We start from the raw sequence: 24,538 nt of genomic DNA on the forward strand, positions 1-24,538 counted from the left end.
TACGCGCCTGGCCCTTTGGACCAATCACGCGGGTTGGGAAACGGCCGTGCGTTATAGACGCGCTTACGCGCCTGGCCCTTTGGACAAATGAAATTGCGTACGCGTGCTGACGCGCTCGCGCGGGAGGTTTATTTTTTCACGCGGGTTGGGAAACGGCCGTGCGTTATAGACGCGCTTACGCGCCTGGCCCTTTGGACCAATGAAATCGCGTACGTGTGCTGACGTGCTTACGCGGCCTTTCCTCGGATTCCACGCAGACGTGCATGATTTTCACGTGCCAATTCACTCCGTATCAAGCTGGCCACGCGTTCACACAAGGAAGACCACGCTCCTGCCCCGAAGGCCGGAATCCTGCCCCCCAGAGCCCCAAGCACGCTCCCACCTGCCATCTGATGCTGCCTGACTGCCTGCTGCCCACGTGCCCTGCTGTTTGCTGCCTGCACATCAGCCAGGGGTGCAGTTGCTGTGACCACCCCTGCTGGAACCAAAGACTCCCGACAGCCGTACCATCGCTCCACAGCCCAGCCCCAGGACCCAGTTGCCCACCCACTCCTGCCTCTGGGGTTGCCATGTCAGGGAGCACAACATCTGGCACGACTGGCAACCCCCGGCCAGGGAGGCAGAGGGGCACCAGCTTCAGTGCCACCGAAGTTGGTGTCCTGGTGGAGCGAGTCCTGGGGCAGTATGATGCCCTCTACGGACGGATGCGCCTCGACAAGGAAGGACGGACCAGGATCTGGACGGACATTGTGACTGCCATCAACGCAGAGGGGGTGGCAGTCCGAGAATTCCATCAAGTCAAGAAGCGCTGGGAGGACTACAGGTCCAGGACCCTGAACAAGGCCCGGCGCCTCGTGAAGGCAGTGGATGCCAAGGGGCGGCGGGGCCACTTGTCGCAAGATGAACTTCGGGTCCTGGAACGCATATCCCCAGCGCTCCATGTCCAGGTCCTTGGGAGGCAGACCCGTCTGGAGTCGAGCGGTGAGTGTACATGCATACTGATTGTAAGCTGTGTGTGTGGTGGTGTGCCAGGAGTGTGCATGTTGCACATGTCTTTGTGTGGCCATGTATAAATGTGTGTGTGCAGGGCTGTGAGACAAGCACATGTGTGCCTGTGATGTGTGAGACAAGGATGGTGCATGTGTGTGTGTGTGTGCTTGCAGTGCAAATGCTTGTGTGTGGGCACATGTGTTTGACTGTGCATGTGAGTTGGCATGCTTGTGGTGTGACACATGGATGTTGATTCCAGGTGCATTAGTCTGCAGCGTGTGCGTGTGTGTAGTTGTGAAGGGTGCAACAGTGTTGCTACATGGATGCAGGTGACACTGTCATGTTGGAGAGTGAATTGCAAATGTGACATGGATGTTCATCTCATGACTGACAGTTTGCGGAGTGGTACACATGCTTGGATGTGTGCTTTGCATGTGTGCATGTGTATTTGAGTCCGTGTGTATCATGTGATGTGTGGCTCACCTTTGTCTGCTCATGCTGCTGTATGTGAATGTATGTAGCGGGCTGTAGCAATATGGCTGTTGAATGACTCATGTGTGTGCGTTGAGGAGACATGTGTGTTGGGGATTGTGATGCCAGGTCTGGAGTATGACAATGCCACTCTTGTACAACTGTTATGTGTGTGAGTCAATTGTACAGTGTCCTGATGCCTGTCTCCTGTCTCTCCCTGCCTGCAGCGTCATCTGATGTGGAGGGCGGAGAAGGTGCTGTGGAGCACAGCGGCAGGGATGCCACCGCCAGTCGGAGACGCAAGGCCCGGCTCCCCTCCCCTGTTGTCATCTCGTCGGGGAGTGAGGAGTCCGGTGCTGTGTCCCAGGTCGCAGCTGCCGAGGGGAGGTCCAGGAGGCGCAGGAGGAAGTTGGACTCCTCGGCAGCAGAAGGGGCAGCTGAGACCCCACAGGGTTCCGCGGCGGAAGATGGCAGGGAGTCATCCAGGTTGGTGGTGGGTTTGGTGGAGGAGGAGGCCGTGCAAGGGACTGAGATGGGGTCTGGAGGTGGGCATTCCACTGGTGCTAGTGGTGCAGCACAGGGGCAGGGACAGGAGGCAGCACAGGCCGCCGCGGAGGTGCCTGTGTGTAATCCTGTCCCCGGTCCTGTGTCTGCATCATCTTGCACCAGCAGGGTTGCCCACGTCCGGACCCATTCTCAGGGAGACCAGGCTGTGTTCCTCCATACACTGGGCCTTGTTCCGACCCCCTCCTCACCTGAACCCCCTATGCGCCAGTCGTCCTCCGTGCCATCTTCCTACCCACCTGTCACCTGGGTGCCCTGTGGAGCTGCCTCTGACGATGGGGCCAGGCTGGTGGAGGACACATCCCTGCCCCAGTCGGGAGTCGTGAGTTCAGCAGGGGTGGCCACCGCAACAACAGCACCCCAAACAATGGAGGATGTGCAGGCAGCAGGTGTCAGGGCACCGGCACCAGCACGTCAGCAGCAGGAGGAAGAAGGTGGGAGCCTTGATGGCTCGGGGCCATCACCATCAGAGGGGCAGGCATCAGCCGGAGGGCAGGAGGACCCTGGACGTCAAGTGTCTTCCGTGTGGCAGCGGTTGGGCCATGCCATAGATGCGGAGCGGCGGCGGGCGGAAGAGGCGCGGCTCGCTATGGTCAGGGCGGAGAACTCCATTCGGAGGGCCCTGAGGCGGGCCGAGTGCCTCGAGGCCATCCGCAGGGAGTTGGAGGTGGGTACATCGGCGTCCCTGCGGACCCTCAGGGCTGTGGAACGGGGCCGCCTCCGGGACATCGAGCGGGAGTTCGATGATGCCCTGGCACGGAACAACAATCAGTGAGCCGCAGGACTTGCCCGCCGCCTTTGTATATAGTTCTGTAGTTTAGTTGTAGTTAGGTTTCCTTTGTTTTAATGTTATTATTTGGTTGCCAAAGGACAATGCACCACATTTTTGTATATAGACATTTTCTTACTTAGTGTAAATAGTTAGGTTTCATTTATTAGGGCTCATGGACCCGGATCATCATGTTGATAGTTTGAGGGATGTTAATATTTGTTTTAATTTTTCACATGAGGCAATGTGTTTCTTCTTTCATTTGTACTTGGATCTAATTTTGGACTTTGACTTTGGACCCCTATTTTACTTTATTTTTGTTAATTAGTGTTCCTGATTTTTTTGGTTGTACTTTTTTATTATTTAGTTTGCATTGCATGTTTATTGTTATTTTTTATTTTTACCATCCTTGTTTATTTTTAATACATTTTCATTTGATCCTTCAATGTGTTGTATCATCTCATTGCTTTCATGCATGACATGTGGGGTGTTTGGACATTCACTTGCAACATCTGTGTGTGACAGACATGTGTTCATTCATATGATTTACATTGGGTGTGTCACATGTCATTGTGTTTGATATGTGGGTGGATGGGATAGTTGTTTGGGAATTCTTGCAGGGCAGACTGTCCATTAAGGTCATGATTGTGTGGGGTTGTGACCCAGGTGAAGGTGGACATGGATGGTACATGGGTGGGGGCCTTCTGGTAGGTGCCCCTGACTGCGGGGGGGGGGTGGGGGTGGTGGTAGACATGGGTGGGGGCCTTCTGGCAGGTGCCCCTGACTGCAGGGGGGTGGGGGTGGTGGTAGACATGGGTGGGGGCCTGCTGGAAGGTGCCCCTGACTGCTGGGGGGGTGGGGGTGATAGGGGACATGAGTGGGGGCCTGGTGGAGGGTGCCCCTGCACTGCTGGGGGGTGGGGGTGCAGGGGGACATGAGTGGGGGCCTGGTGGAGGGTGCCCCTGCACTGCTGGGGGGTGGGGGTGCAGGGGGACATGAGTGGGGGCCTGGTGGAGGGTGCCCCTGGTGGCGGGGGGGTGGGGGTGGTGGGTGACATGAGTGGGGGCCTTGTGGAGGGTGCACATGGTGACTGGGGGGGTGGGGGTGGTGGGTGACATGAGTGGGACATGGGTGGGGGCCTGCTGGCAGGTGCCCCACAGTGCTGGGGGGTGGGGGTGGTGGGAGGCATGAGTGGGACATGGGTGGGGGCCTGCTGGCAGGTGCCCCACAGTGCTGGGGGGTGGGGGTGGTGGGAGGCATGAGTGGGACATGGGTGGCGGCCTGCTGGCAGGTGCCCCACAGTGCTGGGGGGTGGGGGTGGTGGGAGGCATGAGTGGGACATAAGTGGGGGCCTGGTGGAGGGTGCCCCATGACTGCTGGGGGGTGGGTGTGGTGGGAGGCATGAGTGGGACATAAGTGGGGGCCTGCTGGCAGGTGCCCCACAGTGCTGGGGGGTGGGGGTGGTGGGAGGCATGAGTGGACATGGGTGGGGGCCTGGTGGAGGGTGCCCCATGACTGCTGGGGGGTGGGAGTCATGAGCAGGTGTGCAGGGTAATCCCCTGTGGTGTGGACTGCATGCAGGGGACATGGAGGCTGTACAGGGAAGACCTGTGAAGACCCAACGATCGGAGTAGCGTGTTCAACTATCCACGCCCCCCTGAAATGGACGTAGCCTGGCTTTTCGCGTGTGGGACTTCCCGCGCACCCCTGGAATTCCCGTAGCCTAGCTTTTCGCGTGTGAAACTTCCCGCGCACCCCTGTAATGGACGTAGCCTGGCTTTTCGCGTGTGGGACTTCCCGCGCACCCCTGGTATTCCCGTAGCCTAGCTTTTCGCGTGTGAAACTTCCCGCGCACCCCTGTAATGGACGTACCCTGGCTTTTCGCGTGTGGGACTTCCCGCGCACCCCTGGTATTCCCGTAGCCTAGCTTTTCGCGTGTGAAACTTCCCGCGAACCCCTGTAATGGACGTACCCTGGCTTTTCGCATGTGGGACTTCCCGCGCACCCCTGGTATTCCTGTAGCCTAGCTTTTCGCGTGTGAATCTTCCCGCGAACCCCTGTAATGGACGTACCCTGGCTTTTCGCGTGTGGGACTTCCCGCGCACCCCTGGTATTCCCGTAGCCTAGCTTTTCGCGTGTGAATCTTCCCGCGCACCCCTGTAATGGACGTACCCTGGCTTTTCGCGTGTGGGACTTCCCGCGCACCCCTGCAATTCCTGTAGCCTAGCTTTTCGCGTGTGAAACTTCCCGCGCACCCCTATAATGGACGTACCCTGGCTTTTCGCGTGTGGGACTTCCCGCGCACCCCTGGAATTCCCGTAGCCTAGCTTTTCGCGTGTGAAACTTCCCGCGCACCCCTGAAATGGACGTACCCTGGCTTTTCGCGTGTGGGACTTCCCGCGCACCCCTGGAATTCCCGTAGCCTAGCTTTTCGCGTGTGAAACTTCCCGCGCACCCCTGAAATGGACGTAGCCTGGGATTTGACGTGTGAAACTTCCCGCGCACCCTTGAAAATCGCATGGGCCGCTTGCCGTGATGGTCCAGGGTTAGCGCAGCCCCTTGCGCTGGTTTGGGATTTTTATGAGATTTCCCAGCGCAAGGGGCGTTCCTGGGGGCGTAACTGGCGCTGCAGCGAGTCGCTGCGCCACTGTGCGCCACGGCTGCCTGGGGTAGCTAAAATCCATGAATACGCTGTGCGCCGGATTCGGTTTTGGCGCACGCGGCTGGCGCAGACTATCGCACGCGCACGCTGTGCGCCAGCCGCGTGCGCTACTTGTGCGCTGAATTCTATGAATTACCCTGTTAGTGTCTGGGATGTCTGCAATTAGCCAAAATAGAGGTGTCCTAAGGACACTATACCTGTCCGTACTGTCCGCAATCAAGATGGAACTGTTCTTAGAACACACTCTGCGTCCGGAATGTCTGCAATTAACCAAAATGGAGGTGTCCTAAGGACACTGTACCTCTCCATACTGTCTGCAATCAAGATGGAACAGGTCTTAGAACACATTCGATGTCCGGAATGTCCGCAATCAAAATGGAACTGTTCTTAGAACATATTTGATGTTTGGGATGTCCGTAATTAACCAAAATGGAGGTGTCCTAAGGGCACAATACCTTTTTGTACTGTTCGTAATTAAAATGGGAGTGTCCCTACTGCCGTAGAACATCTACACACATGCGCACCACACCCATAGGTCCTACGAACATCGTGCCTGTCCATAACTGTCCGTTGCACGTGTGTCGCACTTTTAATTAGTTTGAGGACCCAAACACTGTCCGTAGAACACCTGCGCGCATGCGCACAACCGTCCCTGCACATTTGGTGTCCTGCGGATAGCTGTCCCATTCGCGAACATGTCCGCAACGTCATCATGTGACTGCACCCATGCTGAGCGGGTGTCCTGGTTTGTGGACACTGTCCGGGTCCCCAAACATTTTTAAAGTACTTTTTTGGACAATCCAAAGTATACATTAAAAGTTCACCATTGCACATGTCCCAGACAATGTCCCTGGCGATCTACATACTTTATGGAACTTTTTGAGCCTTTTTTGGTGTTCGATCTGTCCGCAGACAGCACGGCTGTCTGCGAAGTGCGAATCAGCACCCTTATAAAATGCCACACCTTAGAGCTCATCCTCATTCTGTCTTTCTACTATTGCAGATTGACCTGCTTTTTCTGCCTTTTCTGCTCTTGCTGCGATTGCTTCATCAAACCTAATGGCATCCATGGCTGCTGCTGCTCCTGTTGGTGCTACTTCTGCCTCAGCACCACCCCCAGCCCCTCCACCACCACCACCACCACCTCCCCAAGGGCCTGCAGAGGGGAACAGGTGTGAGGAAGTAGAGGAGACGGATGAAGAGGATGTGGTAGTGGAAGTCCCTTCTACCAGAACTTGCCGTGAGTCTTGAGTGTGGCTGTTGTTAACCATTCTTGGTGGAGTGCCATAAGCACGTGCGAATAAGGTCACCTGCAATCAGTGCCACATGGTGCTGAGTCGTGGGAGCCCTCGTTCGTACAGCTTTGGTACGACATCAATGAAGTGACACCTAAGGTCTTTCAACGATGGGGCTATTCGCAAAGTTGTACCTTGTGATAAACCTAGTAGGTTGTGTTCCTCTACAACATCCTCTGTTTATGCTCCTGTTACCACAAGAGACAGTCCTGTGGGACAGCGCATCCCTCCAGCTGCCTCACAGGCCATTCATGATGCTGTTGATCCTTACCTTTTGAGGGTCATAATATTGTGTATGTACTGCGACGCAGTATTCTGCAGGGGGGAGAATCTTCGGAGTGCTTTTGAGACTGCGGTCCAGGAGCACGAGACGTTCTGCTAACTATCTGAATAAGGCTAACCCTACATCTTCCTCTCTCCACCTTCCCTTTCTTATCCCAGTGGTTGGTGTCCCTTCCTTACCCTCCTTTCCCCTCATTTCCTTGTGTGTTGTGTTTGAAAAGCAAAACAAAGTATAAAACAACAAAACTCCCCAAAAATAGGCTCTTTTCAGAGCCGCCTTTCACAGTTTAAAAATAGAAGTGACAAATAAATAGTTCTGGGCCCTGTGTATTTTTTAGGAGTCCTGGACATTTATTTTTGGGTGGTGCTGCCATGTCATAACCATTGCACTTTTGTATGGGAGGAAGTGGTGGCTCTGAAAAGAGCTTTTTGTGGTGTTTTTTTGTGTTTGAAAAACGTCAAATGGTCAACACCTACTGCAAAATGGATTGCTGTAATTCCAAAAAGGTTGCAATGCATTTTGTACATTTCTCAGAAAAATCGGATTGCCAGCATAAGTAGGATGGACTGCATCTCTGCAAAAAATGTATGTTCTACGAAACATAATATTTTCATTGTGAAAAGAGGACATGCCAACATCTCTTAAAAAGGCACAAACAGCCTTATTGACATTGCGCCTCGCTTTCTCCATTTGTGGACCAAATGAAGAAGAACGCAGCCACATTTGTCTCTGCGCAATACAAGAAAAATTACTTGCGAATTTGGAAACAAGTCCATGACCTTCCCAAGTCCTTCTTTCATTGCAAATTGCAAAGAAATTTCAGACACATGTCCTAAACAGTTCCCTCCACAATGAATTATAATTGTGTCTGGATGATGCTGTGTCTCCAAAGTAGCACAGAGAGGTACCAAGTCCAGCCACTTCATTCCACGCACTCCATGCCAGTGCACTTCCACATGAGGGAATCCAAGATGTGCAGCTACTCCACAGCGTTCCGCATTTACCTCCAACCAATGTATCCATGAGTCTCCCAAAATCCAGATAATCTGTTTTCTGAAAAACACAGCCATAGCTATCTGTTCTTCTCTCAGGAAAAACACTTTCTGACAAACTCTCTCCTTACACAACACACCCAGTAAACTTTATTGCCCAATCCCTTGCTCTACTCATTCTCATTTGCATGCCTTTCCACCCCAAAATTCCCTTATGTAATACGCTGTGTCCGTGGACAACTGCCATGTCCGCAGACATATCGAAAATCTGAGTGTGATGAATTTAAATTTAAATAATGTACCACATGTCCCCTTTGAGGGTGGCTCTGAAAAGAGCCTTTTTTTTGGGTTTTTTGCAGATGCTTGACAGACACCTGTTATTTTGTATTTTTTGGGGGGGGTTTCTTACTTTACTCCTAAAATCTTCACGTAAGCTTCTCCAAAGCAACCCTTACGTTTCAAAACAGAATGGCATTCCCCTTAAAAGATGAAAAAATGCCATCTTCTTTAAAATAAACAGCGTTACTGGAATCAATATTCTCATTATTACAGAAGAACATACCAGCTCTAAGCATGAAAGCAAACATGCCTCGGTTGATTGGATACCTAGCAATGTTTTGCTGAGGACAAAAAACAGAACTATTGTCCCATATTGCCCTAGGTAATAAACCAGTAAAAATGACATTGGCATTTGGAAGGACGTGTATTACTGCTTGAACCAAGTGTTCCAAACCTACCAACAAAGTAGGGGCACTGACATAGCCCAAATGCAAAGCACCACATTGCAAAACTACCACATGGGGACTGTTCAACTGTTCATCCTACCCATATCTTCACAAAAATGTACAATTCCCTGTACATTGCAATCAGGCACAGTGCTCCACACCACCTCGACTCCTTTAACATCAAAAGTGTTTGCCACATTCCTGCATTGAGCATACTGCTGTAAACCATGCACAAACATATCTCCAACCACCAACACCCTGACTTTCTCCACCTCTGCCATCTTCACTACACACAGCCTCGTTCAACACAAAACCACAACTTCAACACCTGATTGGCTAATCCCTACAGTCCCCTTTCCATGCAGGATTTGCTGGAAAACCCCAGATGTAGCACGCCATGCCTGCGGACAGCCATGGTGTCCGCGGAGCGCGTAACACTTAGACAGCCCTTCTACCATTTCCACTTCATTCTCTATGCCATTCCCTCATTGGATACAGCTAGGCAGTCACACAACCATCCACCAATCACATCCAAGACCTCTATATCTAACTTATAGTTCAGCACTTCAAATGTAGTGTTGATCACTCTGAGTACAAGTCTCATATCATTGGAAAGCAGCTACTACAAAAACTACTGTACAAGTCTCCAAGATTTCTACTTGCAGCTGCATGCATATCCACATGCATGAATACAAACTATAGGGATGCATATTTTATGCACAGTACATGTACACTCTGATGAATGCATATTGACAGAGTAACTGCCACTTAACCTGTATAACCTATAAAATGAATTTACTGTTATTTTTCCCATCTGCTATAATGAACTATCACTTCCAAACCTGTCTGCTATCTGCATTCTTTTTTACACACACAGCTATCTAAAAAAGTATAATTTAATATTAAAAATGGGAGAAATAACATTATAATTGTAGACAAACACTTAGTAGTGAATTATAAAATTAAACACAGCCAGGATAAGTTCATGCATCTTTATACACTCACACAGATAGACACTATCATTAAAAAGCTCCCAGCTGACATAACACCACTGCCTGTACATCACATCCTTCTGTATTATTACCCACACCTTCACAAATGCATACATTCCATGCTTTTCTATACAGTGTCTGCCATTTACACTATAAAAATAGCAAAATAAGTATTTGATTATTTCTTCTATCTCATAACATCCAATAACACTGCCTTAAGAAAAAAAGTGAGTTTCAAACGTTTAATATTATACTCATTTGCAAAGCATGTTGAACTAACAGATTGTAAGTAAAATATAAAGGCTGCAGATAGTCAAAGGAAACAGCATGCACACACTATGTTCAGTTATAAAACAACAATACTACTACAAAAACATAAGAATCGATGTCTAAATTAACAACAGTGCTATAAACACACAAAATTAATAACTTCTTTCTTTTACAATTGCAGTGAAGACCACTCTCCTGAAAAGCAGCAGCATCTGAAGTTAAACAATTACTCAGAAGAAACCTGCTCATTCCAGACAAAATAAGTAAGTACAATACTACCATAATGTTCTAACTGTTACTCAAACTGTGGGGTTGATTCATGAATGCCTACCAAAAAGCAAGTCCGTAGAAAGCAACACAGAAGTAGAGCAAATGAAAATAAAAGTGTCCAAAATAAGCATCCATCTCTAGCAGAATTTGTACAAAAAGTTCAAACAAAACAGCTAATATAGTCATTAGACAAAAACTTTGCTTCCTCTTTCAAAATGTAAAATGAAACAGAAAGTGATTAACAAGAATTCAGCTACCACTACTGTTAACACTGCTCCCATAAATCTTGATGTAGTGACAAGTAACCAGCTCAAAAATCAGTATTTTCCAAAACATGTTCCTCCACAGAGTCCTTCAGAATCTTATAAAAACAGGAGAGAAATCACGCACAACTCTTAAAACCTACCGTAGAAAATGAATCTTAGACGCTCTCATAGACAGTGCAATCCTTCTCAAAAGGAAGTTATTCATTTTAGTGTTAAACAGAATGAAACCACTAACAAAACTAACTACTAAACTACAAAAAAGACTTCCCAATAAACAGAATGTTAACAAAAATAACTTCTTAAATATCTGTGGAGGTGAATGGAGTCACACCACGAGCACAGAACCATATTTCAATGAAGAAGCATATAAACAAAAGCAAACAAACACAATTGCCATACATAGCAGTGGACGAGGGTATGAAAAACTTAATAATACTATAATGGAACAAGAAATGCTGCTTACAAGAATATCCCCAGAAAACTCAGTATCACCTCTCCATCCGACTGAACCAAAACGTCCAGTGTACAAATGGCCGTGCATGTCAATGTGTAACATTGACAAAAAATCTTTCAAAACTTTACGCAAGTTCCTCAATCAGCATGTGAAAGGCAAATTCAAAATGAAACTACTACAAAATATGGATACCTGTCCAGTGCGCAAATACACAGGACTATAAGGACATTCATTAGCCTGCATTTCAGGACCTATTTGCAAAAGCGCCTTCCATCATATCAAAATGATATCATCACATCATTCAGCTATAAGAAATCTAGTCCATAAACTGTACCATGCTAAGTGTCCAGCTTTAGCATTAGGCAATTTAAATATCAATCTTCTACATGGTACAGCTAAAGACCTACTCGAAGAAATAGAGCATATCCAGAGAAAATATTTTGGAAGTGAAAGCCACTTACAAAATGCAATAGCTTTACAACAGACTAGGAACAATTCTCCAAATTGCAACCTTCTACTACATACATACAAAAAAGAAATACTAAAATATAAAAGTACATCCGCTGAAGTACCAAACCATGTGTTTGTGTGTTGCCGCAGAACTTTTTATAAAAGTAGCACAAAAACTGTAGACATAACATACAAAATAGAAGAAAATGAAGATTCCAAATGGTTTGAATTAGCTCTCTACCTTATAGTAGAAAACAAATACGAAATAAATGACCCTTTAATACTTTTCAGTTACTGCACTGCAAAACTTGACAATAACCAAACTCCTTCACGTGCTATCACAAAATACTTGGAATTATTCCCACTACCAAAACCCTTGCACCAACTCAATTTATATGAGAGCATCATAATTCAAACAGTGCATCCATTTCAAGCAATACTACGCCTCCAACCAAAAAGAGCAAAATAACCTCCCTCTGAATTAGTGAAAGGCATTTGTGGAAAAGTAGTTTATTTACCATTAGATCTGAAAGAAAATGTACACACTATGTGAGTGCAATGCCCAATAGAGCAATCTTTAATTGTCTTAGTAAATGGTGTACCTACAAAAGACAAAAAAATCATAGACATACATAAAGTTAGACAAGCCTTGCAATATCTAAAAGACAATAACGAATACTACAAAACAAAATAATATTGAAGAAAACCTGTGGAAAACCACTGAAATAATTCAGGAGTCAATTTGAAATTCTAGATCCTGCTAGAGTAGCCAATATGTTAGACCATTGTACAATTCACCCATTGCACTCTAAAGACACCATAGATGATGCACAAGAAACATACCAAATGCGACGAACCAAAGTATCAGCAATCAGCATATGGGAAAAGAATATAGAAGCACATGCTTTTCCTCTACTCTTTCCTACTGGGAAAGGAGGAAGGTAGATAGACCCACTCAGATAACAGAATCAGAATACTGCTTGTTACAAATGTATTCTGAAAATCCCAGATCTAGACAAAATGTGGAATACATATTCCACCTACTCTTTGAAAGTGAACTAGCAACTCTATGCTATGGAGTTGCACACACATTGAAATCAGGTACCCATTTTCAAAATATGTCAGCTACGCAATTACTACAAAAAGTGCAAGAAAAAGATGAGGTTCTACAATCAAGCATTACAAATCTGTTAGTAAACATGTGTGGTACTAAAGAATACTGGTTCTGATGTCACAGAGATGTACGTTGTATGATAAGAAACCTTGGCCCAACCACTTGGTTTGTTACATTAAATTGTGTAGAATATGTATGGGAAGATTTACATGATTTCCTACGCATATCAAACAAAAACAAAACAAACATAGATATGCTAACACCTGGAGATTTTTGCCTCTAGGTCCTGTTCATGTTTCAAGATATTTCCATCATTGCTTCATTGCTATGCTACACTTTATTTATATTAAAACTGTTCCTCTCTCTCAGAGAAGTGCAACACTTCTTTTGGAGAAAAGAATACCAAGCCAGAGGAGCACCACATATCCACATGCTTTTATGGATTAAAGATGCTCCTAAATTTGGTCAAAACATTGATGCCACTGTTTTACAGTTTATCGAAAAATATGTCACTTGTGAAATTCCTTCACAAACAACAAATAGTGATCTTCATGCACAAATTTTACAATTTCAAAGACACAAATGTGGGAAATATTGTTGTCGCAAAAACAAAAACGGGGAATACTACACCAAATGCTGCTTTGGTTTCCCTAGACCAGTTACAGCAACAGGTGTACTAAACAACTTCATGTCTTCAGTTCGACATAGTGTTAAAGGTAAATCACCTAAGAACAAATATTACATAAAAAGAACAGAAGAAGCAAACTATATCAATGATTACACTGCAATCATTGCCCTCTTATGGAATGCAAATATAGATGTGCAGTACATTGCAGACAATTCTACTGCAGTTGCACAATATGTTACAGCCTACCTAACCAAAGCAGAAAAAACAGAGCTTCAAGACCTCTGGGATGACCTATGATCGGACAAAAAACTTTCTCAGAAATTGTACAGCTTAGGCATAAAACTGCTCTCTCATAGAGAATGTGGCTGCTATGAAGCTGCAGACCATTTAACCGGTACTGCTTTGTATAGAAAATCTGAAAATATAGTATGGCTAAGTCTTGGCCCTGCTAAATCTAGAAAAGGAGTTCTCAAGTCATACGAGAACATAGAAACAATAGCCAAAAATTATCCCAACAGCCAATACATTTTGAAAAACAATTTACTAGACACATACTACCCAAACAAGAGTACAACTTTGGAAACCATGTGTCTATACCACATAGCCCAAACTTCATATACAAAAATAATATAAAACCAGATGAAAACAAAGGTAGATACAGAGTGACAAATTGTGAAGGCAGCTTAGTGAAACTTACCAAACCTAGCTTAATTAATCTCATCAAATTGTCATTACAAACTCCTCAACATAAATAACTATATTACATGTCCCTGCTACAACTTTTTAAACCATGGAGAAAAGAAGAATAATTACTAGATATATATGACTTATATGAAGATGCTTTCAAAGCAAATTAAAGCACTATAACAGATGTAAACTTTACACATTACGAAACAATGTTGCATGATGAAAAGCAACACCAGCCCAGCTAGATAAGGACACTCCCGACAGTAGTCAACCTTCTGTAAAAGGAAGCCAAGAACCACTGGGACATCCACTAACAGCAAATGAGGCAGAATTAGCTATAACAGAAGTAGAAAACACCATGTTTCACTATGAAGAAGACACAGAAGACTTAACTATACTGAAATCAAAACTGAACAATGAGCAGCATAGCATTTTTCAAGAAGTAACAAAAGAAATTGCACATGGTGTACAACATTTAAATAAAGAATGTACCTGCCAAAATTACAAACCTATACTACTATACTACAGTGGTCAAGCTGGTTCAGGAAAAACATTCTTAATCAAAATCATCAGCAAGTTCCTTTAACAATTGACAAACAACAACCTGTCAGCTGTTGTAACTGCCCCCACAGGTTTAACTGCCTACAACATAGACAGTGTCACTTTACACCGATTACTACTCCTTCCAATGGAACACCAAAACAAATTAGAATATTACAAACTTTCTACAGAAGCTGCAAAGGAACTACGCAGAGTTTTGAAACAAAAGGAAATGCTACTAATAGATGAAGTGAACATGGTCTCCAACCAGATGTTGGCTTTGATTCACCACAGATTACAAAAAGTACTCAAAACAAACTACGAAGAGCTCTTTGGAGGAAAACACATTATTGTTTTCGGAGATCTTCTTCAATTGACACTAGTGAAAGGTGAACCAATTTTTAAAACCTTAGGGCACAAACTCTGCAGTAAAACTGTTGGCAGCATAGGAAATGTCAACCTTTGGCAACATTTCCAATACAGAGAAATAACAGACAACATGCGCCAGTCTGCAGACCTCAAATACGCCAACATTTTAAAAAGTATTAGAGTTGGTTTGCTATCTCAAGAAGCACAATCAATATTAAAAACCTGGCACATCCATGCACTGTATGGCCATAACTCATGTGTTACTGATGTCCTGGAAAAATTAGCACACATAAATGTCAATTGTATGTCCTTGAAGCCAACTCTTGCAAGCTGTTCAAAATTCAATGTAACAATGTTGAAAAAAGAAATGCAACCAATATTTGAAATTTGCTCCACAGACAAACTGGACGTACATGGTATGAGACTACCCATGTGGCAACAAGCCACAACAAGACTAAATACCTTAGAAAACTCTATCTCCAACACAGCTGGTTTGGAGAAAATATTAAAATTATCTTTAAACTGTAGAGTAATGCTTAAACGTAACCTTCACGTGGATTAAGGACTAGTTAATGGAGCACTTGGTACAGTTGTTGGCTTTCAAACATACCCATGTGACAACAACATTCAGTTTGTCAATATTCTCTTTGACAAACTATCAGAAGTTAAAAGGATAGGACGCTCAACAGCCCGATTCCTTATTTTCAAAGACATGTATGTACGCAGAGAACAATTTTCTCTAACTCTAGCATACGCAGTTACCATTCACAAAGCATTGATAGATATTTGGAACACAGTCTTTAAAGAAGGCGTGAGCTACGTAGAACTATCAAGTTTACGTACACTTGACGGTCTATTTCTAATCAACTTTGTTGCAAGTAAAGTAAATGCTGATATTCCTTGCATTTTAGAATACAATAGACTACGTTCACTGCACACCCCTATCCTGTTCGACAAAAAGCAAAATGTTGTTAAAGAAAACTACTTCAAAAAGAAATGCAACAGGATCTCACTGCAAATCCCCCAAAGAGAGTAAAAGAAGCTAATACTTCATCAATTACTACAACCAAATTATATTCTACTACTCAAAGAAACACAGGTACTTCTTCAAAGAAACAACACAGACTCCTAAGAAATGACTTGGATGCAGCACTATCAGGTCCATTCAAATGTTCAAATATAACTGGTGTAAATTGTGTATGGGAGGATAGGTCTGTAGGACCCCCTCACCCACATTGCCCACCTTTGTGAGGCTTGTGGCTCGTCAGCGGTCCCCCATGCACCTGGGCCCGGGAGGCAGGGTGGCTGCTGATCGACACATAAGGCCATGCACCCCGTAGTGTAACGTATCATAGACGCCATTTTGAAAATGCTAAGATTCCATTTTTAGATGTACTGACCAAAGCCCAAGCGAAATAGCCAGCATGCGAAAGCTGTAGCTTGGCCCCCGCTAACCGCGCGCAGAGAGCCATGCACTTCCCCCGCGCCTCCACCCCATGGCAGATCCGCTGAAGGCCCGTTCTCACGAGCAACCAGACACGAACAAGTATCAGAACAAACACTGTATCGTTTACCTTCCACAGTACATCACTGCCCTAGAAGTGACCTGACTTATAGCCGGAGTCTGGAAAATAACAAGAACCATCAAAATCAAACAAGCCCCGACCCTGCATCTAACCCACAACATTTAAAATATATGGTGTCCATGACCTCCCTCCATGAACCCCTGCCCAGATCCCCCAGATGAAGTGCTAACTACACATACCAAACCCCAACGGTTCAAAAGGTTGTTTGTAAATGCTAGAATGGGTGTTGAAAAGGGATAAAACTTATAGTTATCAAAGCGAGGGTGACCCCTGCCTGCCGCAAGACACCATGTGCCCTGAAGGTTTAATGTAAGCTCTTGACAGATCCCTCCTTGTACTAACTAATGATTGCTGCTAATGTACAAAGGATAAAGCGAAAAGCAATACATGGAATGACAGTGCATAATGAAATACGTTTTAAAAGTGTATGACAGTCCTCAAGAATGTTGAGCTAGTTTTTGCTATAAACGAAAATGTAAACAAACATACTGCTTCCATGTTCCTGAGTACACAATCCAACCTGACGCTACCTCACGTTTGTTATTCGTCTGTCTGTCCTATGAATTATCAGTATGTGTTCAACTAATGTTATGTATCGAGTGTGCTACTGCCAACCTCCATTGTTATGAATGAAGAAATATATGAATCTATAAATGATAGAAATATATAATCATCCTAATGCCATTAATGTTAACATCTATCCCCTCTTATGGTATATTGTGCAGCCCAGTGAACAGAGGATAACTTGGAGTTACAAGGCCATCTCACCCTCCTCCTGCCAAGGCCCGCCAGGGCTTGCTGGTGTTCGAACAGCACAGCCTCGCCTCCCCACATTTCTGCTGGACCCGCTTCAAGAATTTACCTCCCCCATGTCAGAGGCCGCCATGGCTTGGCCAAGTGAATTGTGTGCTACCTGGTCCTAAATCCCACCGCCTTTGAGAGGCCAGATATGTGCCCTTATGGACCTAATAGTACTCCAGTTCACCCCAAGTTAACGGGCCATAGAGACAGTTATTCACCCCTGTACTAACATGTCGTAAAACAATTCCTCACCACATCTAACAGAATAGAATGACAAGGCTGCTTACCCCGTACCCTCTGACAAAGACACCTGGACTTAAGAGACCGAGTCATTAGGTCAAGAGTAATTGTACACTGATGTATTGGTGAAGTTTCTCATTGCATGCTGTCTTTCCTTCTCCCACTTGACCTTAGATTAACGTATTGTAGGATTTGCAGGACAACTGAAATTGTATAAACTGATGAGTGTGTGTGTGTGTGTGTGTGTGACCACAAGGACAAAGTGTTAGTGCAGCCACCAATCATCGACACAGACTGCGTCTGGCCTGGCAGCTCCACCCCGACAAGCCCAGCTGACCCGTCCACCCCAGGTTGGCACCACGCAGATGTCCACCAATCCTGGAGCAACTCTTCTATAGTTTAGTCAATGCCACCCAATCCCTGAGACTATGTGCCCCTATAGGTTACAGGATGCATGACGTATTTTTGTAATAAATATGACTTTCTTTGCTATTGTCAGACAGATAGCTCTTGGAGCTTGCAGAGTCCTTTGCATGCCCTATACCAACTTATATAAAACCCCTTTTACTTTACCCGCACTTGGTCCTGGTATCATTCCGTTCCGGGGTGTGTCCTTTATTGCCTCTCAATGAGGGGGGGTTACTGCCTTATGGGGGACGCTTACTTCTAGTGGTGACCCCACCCTTTTTTTTTTTATTATTGTCCCCTTTTGGCAGGAGACCTTCCGGCCCGCAGTGGAGACACACGGTGTGTCCGCTCAAAAAGCTGCCAGCCTACGGCAACTGGTACGCTTAGACGTGCGCACGCAGTAGGCTGAGAGGGTACGGGTCCCGCTCCAAAAATCCCTTTAGTACCGCTCGCCGGAGCCAGGGGTGGTCATTGAGTGTGAGGCAGTGCCGCCTGGACGGACCCAGTCCGGAGACTCTCGGATCAAGGCGAGCACGTGAGTATTAAGTGCAAGTGACAATAAAAGGAGAAGGGGGAGGGAGCCAGATTATACGAGGTCAGGTAGAGGTAAACTAACGGGTACTTTCAACTATCAATACTATTCTCTTTCTCTTTGTATGGCCATTAGGATAATAAGGTGAAAAAGGGAAGATAAAGACGGGAACCTAGCTCTGCAAGGGGGCAGAAGGCGGCGCCGCATAGTGCTATCTTGACTAGTACTGGGAATAAGTTGAATACTGGAAAATAAAAGCGAGGGTGTCTGAAAAAAGGGAGACAATGGGCCTCATTACGAGGTTGGCGGTAAAGCAAAAACGATGCCAGTATGGTAATACCGGCATCGTTTACCGCTCTGTTGTATTCCGACCCGCAAACCCGGTATTAGCGGCCCCCTAAATAATGGTGCCGCTAATAGCGGCATAGGCGCGTACACGTGCCCCTTCAGGGAGCAAACACCGGCATGCCGGTAATAGGGGAAAATTCCAACCCACGCAGACATGTAAATACCAGCATCGCAAAGCCGGTAATCATGGGCTGCACGATGCCGGCCATACAGGCATCGCGTACCACCCGCAAACAGCAATCAGGATCCAAGGCAACTGCCACAGGTGCACACAATCCCCACAGGTGGAGGCAATGGAGGCTGGGCCAGTATAAAATGAGCACACCCACACACCACACCCCTTCCAACACCAAAATGCTACCACTAGCTGTTGCAATCATGGCACTGGAGGACATGCCCATACTGCTACAACTACAGCAACAACAGCAACAAGAACAACAACTACAGCAGCAACAACAGGCAGCACAGAGGAGACGCAGGAGGAGAAGGAGGGTGAGACAGGCCCAGCAATTACCACCAGCGCAGGCAGCAGTGCCTCGTAGGCAACCACCAATTCCTCGCACCAGACCCAACCCTTTCAACCTAACCCCTGAGTAGATCCACACCCTGTACCGGTTGGACCATGACACCATCACCACCATAGTGGACATGATACAGAACGACATTGCCAGCCTCATAGAAATAAACACTGCCATCCCCCCGCTACTAAAGGTGGTGTCTGTGCTACACTTCCTGGCCACTGGCACCTACCAACACACAGTGGGCCAGCTACATGGCATTTCACAACCACTATTTTCACCCATGCTGAACCAAGTGCTGGATGCCCTCCTGAAGCACGCAAGCACCCACATATCCCTACCACGGACTGCCCAGGAGATAGCCGAAACCAAAGTAGGCTTACATGCACTGGCAGGCATGCCCAATTGTGTTGGTGCCCTCGACTGCACCCATGTGGAATTGGTAGTCTCCCATGCCACAGAGGCGGTGTACCGCAATCGCAAGCTATACCACTCCATTAATGTGCAAATGGTATGTGACTCCAGCAAGATCATCACCCATTGCTGCGCCCGATTTCCTGGATCAACACATGATGCCATGGTACTGCTGTGGGGTACTGACGTGTGTGGATGCAAAAGGGGGGGAATACTGTACCTGGGTGGGAAAAGGGGGTGAATACTGCACCTCGGTGGGAAAGGGGGAGAATACTGCACCTGGGTGGGAAAGGTGGGGGGGAATACTGCGCCTGGGTGGCAATAGCCAGTCGTCCCACCACTTGCGACAGTCGCGCACAGTATGTGGGGTGGTTCCCACGGCCGACACCCTCTGGGCAACCTCCTGCCAGACTTGCTTCTTTTTCATCTGGGCCGCATGCTTCATGTCGGTAGACCTGATGATGTCTGCATGCTTGGCCAGGGTGTCTTCGAGCATATTAAGCGCAGCGTCAGAAAAACGCTGTTTGCGCTTCCGGGGCGGTCATCTTCCTGGTTGCCTTGGACATCCTGAGTATTTTCTGGCACAGCACAACACAAATGGACTGGTGGTTGGGGAGGATGGCAATGGATTGTGTTTGTAAAGATGGCCGCCGGTCCATTTCCCGTTCCTGCGCGATGACATAATTTCCGGGTCCGTTTTTTGCGAACACGGTATTACCACACAGTGCTACACTTCCTGGCCACAGGCACCTACCAACACACGGTGGGCCAGCTGTATGGCATTTCACAACCACTATTTTCACCCATGCTGAACCAAGTGCTGGATGCCCTCCTGAAGCATGCAAGCACCCACATATCCCTACCACGGACTGCCCAGGAGATAGCCGAAACCAATGTAGGCTTCCATGCACTGGCAGGCATGCCCAATTGTGTTGGTGCCCTCGACTGCACCCATGCGGAATTTGTAGTCCCCCATGCCATAGAGGCGGTGTACCGCAATCGCAAGCTGTACCACTCCGTCATTATGCAAATGGTATGTGACTCCAGCAAGATCATCACCCATTGCTGCGCCCGATTTCCTGGATTAACACATGATGCCATGGTACTGCGCAACTCCACCCTACCCCGTCACATGGAGCGACATGCTGGACCACGTGCCTGGCTGCTTGGTGAGTTGCGCAACTGTCACATGGCTGTGCTGTGGGGTACTGATGTGTGGGGAAGCAGAAGGGGGGAATACTGCACCTGGGTGGGAAAAGGGGGGGATACTGCACCTGGGTGGGAAAAGGGGGGGGGGATACTGCACCTGGGTGGGAAAGGTGGGGGGGAATACTGCACCTGGGTGGCAATTGCCAGTGATTGGAGAATGCATGCAGAGCTAAACACTCCTCACCTAAACCAGCCAAACGGAACATGACACATCACTGGGCCACATATCACAAATAATGCATATGGATGACAACAAGTAAGAGGCACAACCAGGCCACCATGGTGATGGCAAGCAATGCATGACTGAACAGGATGGCAACTGTGGCAATGTGGCTAGTGTGACCATGCATAGTGAAGAATATACAGCATGAATTGGAGGCTAAACATTGTTGCTCTACCACAGCACATCTGCCTCAGCATGCATGATTACACCCTGCATCATCTTTTGAACGCCATCCTGACTACCACACCTCATTACAGTATACATTGCATCTAGGTGACTATTTTGTATACATACACGCATGCCCACACTAAATAGCTGCCGCCATGACTCTGCTCCCTGAAGGTGGCAGCTCAGGCTGACACACACCTATTTGTATCTGCTTGCAGGTGATGGAGGATATCCCTTGAGGCCGTGGCTACTTACCCCTGTGTGGAACCCGCAGAACAGCCATGAAGAGAAGTACAATCGCGTGCATGCCCGTACCCGTGTTGATCAGACCTTTGGCCTGTTGAAGGCGCGGTTCCGCTGCCCAAGCAAGTCTGGTGGGGCACTCCTATATAGGCCTGAGAAGGTGGGAAAGATCACCATGGCCTGTGTCATGCTGCACAACATGTGCGTCCGGAGGAATGTACCACTGCCACCTGACATTGACATGCATGGGCCGGGTGAGGATGAAGGGGATGGAGACGGAGGTGAAGGAGCCCCCCTGCCAGTACGTGATGCACGGGATGGCCATGCTGTACGCCAAGCACCAATCCACGAATACTTCTGAAACGCAGGGACCATGAAAGTCATGTGCCAGTGACACACTGGCTGCATGTGGACATGCACACTTGTTTTGTTTGAAGTTCGCCACTGTACACCATCACACATTAAATGCACATGCACAAAATTAAGTATTTCCAGCCATTGATTTTCTTGCACACAACGGGTGTATTTTTCAGACACGTAATAATGTAAACATTCCCCTCACGACCCCCAGTGAACTCCCTCACCCACCAAACAAACTCCAAAAATACCCCACTGAACTCCCTCACGCACCCTACAAACCCCCCAAAAAACCCATTGAACTCCCTCACCCACCCTACAAACCCCAAAAATACCCCAGTGAACTCCTTCACCCACCCTACAAACCCCAAATGTCCCCGAATGTACACCAACGGCTGTTCCCTTGTCCATTTGTCCAACGGCATTGTCTGCCCACTCTACTTCTTCGCTTTTTTGGGATCCGGGGGTGGCATGTCCAAGCACTGTGCACTCCTCCGGGTCTTCCGCACGGGGGTTGAGTGGGCTGAGGTCGAAGGGGTTGTATCAGTGGACGTGTCAGTGGCCAGTCCCATGCCTGCTCCAAGGTGTGGGTGCTGCATTTGAGGCAGGTTGGACATCAGGGCTTGCGTAAGTGCCCCCAGACACTCCCTCATGGCAGTTGTGGATGCCTCAACACCAGCAGTGTTAGCAGCGATGGCTGTAGCGATGGCTCTCATGGAGTCCTTCCCATCGGCAATATGTTGCCGCAGTAGGTCTAGCATCGACTCCTGTCGTGCCTCAACCCTCGACAGGCGAGCCTCAACGGAGTCGTTGGTAGCGGGAGTGCTGGTGGCTGGGGTGGTGGCAGCCAGGGTGGTGGCAGCCAGGGTGGTGGATGGCGCTTGCGTGGGGCCCATGTCCAGGGAACTGTCCTGCTCGAAGAGGCATATGTCAGACTCTCCCAGGTCCGAGTCGTGGAGGCAGGGATCATCGCTGATGTTGGCTTCTGTAGGGGGGGCTGGTAATGGCGTTTGGGGTGGGTGTGGTGAACACGACTGTGTCACCATCGTTCTCCACATCAGCATCTGCAACGTCCGCGGTGGTTGGCGGTGCGGGAACGGAAACGCCTCCTACTGTTGTGGGTGGCTGCTGCTGGACTCTGGCTGCAGGTGTTTCCTGCTGGGTTTCTGCCCGGTCTGGCACACTGCTTGTTGGTCTGGGCAGTTTCTCGGGCTGGGGGGTGGCGGTGGCCCTGGTCCCTTGCTGTGATGTAGATGCACTTGCACCCCTGTCCTGCCTGCCATGTTCCTAATCTGTGCCTGGCGGATAGAGATGCAGGTCATCAGTGATGGTGTCACATGGCAGCGATATTCTATAGCGCTGTGATATTTTCATACATTCTTGCATCCAATTATTACAGGGGTGTGGCATTTGGTGTTCTGAGGGGGCATGTGGGCAATCATTGCATGACTGCTGGCATGGCATTGGTATGGTGTCTGTGTGGTGAGTTACATGGGCACAGTCAAATCATGTTGCCCGTGTGTTGTGATTGGGATTGGCACTCAGCATGCATTTGTGTGTGGCAGGGTGTGGCACACATTCTTGACTGTATAAATTGATGTGGGCCCGGCACATGCATTGCCTTGCCTAGTCTCTCTTCCACGTCACTTGTGCCACATTATGGTTTGCCCTACAGGGATGTGATGGGTCACTCACCTTCTTCTGGGGATGATGCGGCGCCCATCTCCAGCTCTCCAAATCCCTCTATGGACTCGGGATCTATGAATGTACTGGCTGTCTCCTCCCATGGCATCAGCTTTGCTGGTGAGTGTGGCCCCCCGCCTGTCGCCATGGCGGCCCTCCTGTTGTCTGCCAGGATGTTCCTCACCCTGAGGCGGAGGTCGTCCCACCGCTTGCGACAGTCGCGCAAAGTATGTGGGGTGGTTCCCACAGCCGACACCCTCTGGGCAACCTCCTGCCAGACTTGCTTCTTTTTCATCTGGGCCGCATGCTTCATGTCGGTAGACCTGATGATGTCTGCATGCTGGGCCAGGGTGTCTGCGAGCATATAAAGCTCAGCGTCAGAAAAACAGTTTGCGCTTCCGGGGGGTCATCTTCCTGGTTGCCTTGGACATCCTGAGTATTTTCTGGCACAGCACAACACAAATGGACTGGTGGTTGGGGAGGATGGCAATGGATTGTGTTTGTAAAGATGGCCGCCGGTCCATTTCCCGTTCCTGCGCGATGATGTAATTTCCGGGTCCGTTTTTTGCAAACACGGTATTACCATGGTGGTATTACCGTGCCGGTATTTAGGGGTTGGTATGAGGAGGTACTACTATGGGCGGGTCCTGCGATGCCGGTATAGGGGGGTTGGAGGGCCTTTAGCGGCATGGCGGTATTGCTATTACCGGCATGGCGGAATGCGTGTGCTCGCGCACTCGTAATCACCCGCTATTAGCGGGTTCATACGAGCACGGACCCGCTCATTCCTTCATGCCGGTAATGAACCCGCTTTTACCGGGCTACTCGTAATGAGGCCCACGGTGTACACATTAGAAACTGCTTTTTCTCTTCTTTACTCGGGGTGAATAAATACTAGGGGAAACGATACACCTCTAAGGGTCAAAGGGGAGGATTCGGTGAGGGTCAAAAGGCCTTGTTAAAGAAAAATTGCAGGTCACAAAAAGGGAGGGTCATTGTTATGTGTTGTATGTTAAA

This window comes from Ambystoma mexicanum, chromosome 6p (assembly GCF_040938575.1).
Source record: "Ambystoma mexicanum isolate Mex_15411 chromosome 6p, UKY_AmexF1_1, whole genome shotgun sequence".
In the NCBI taxonomy this organism is placed as follows: domain Eukaryota; kingdom Metazoa; phylum Chordata; class Amphibia; order Caudata; family Ambystomatidae; genus Ambystoma; species Ambystoma mexicanum.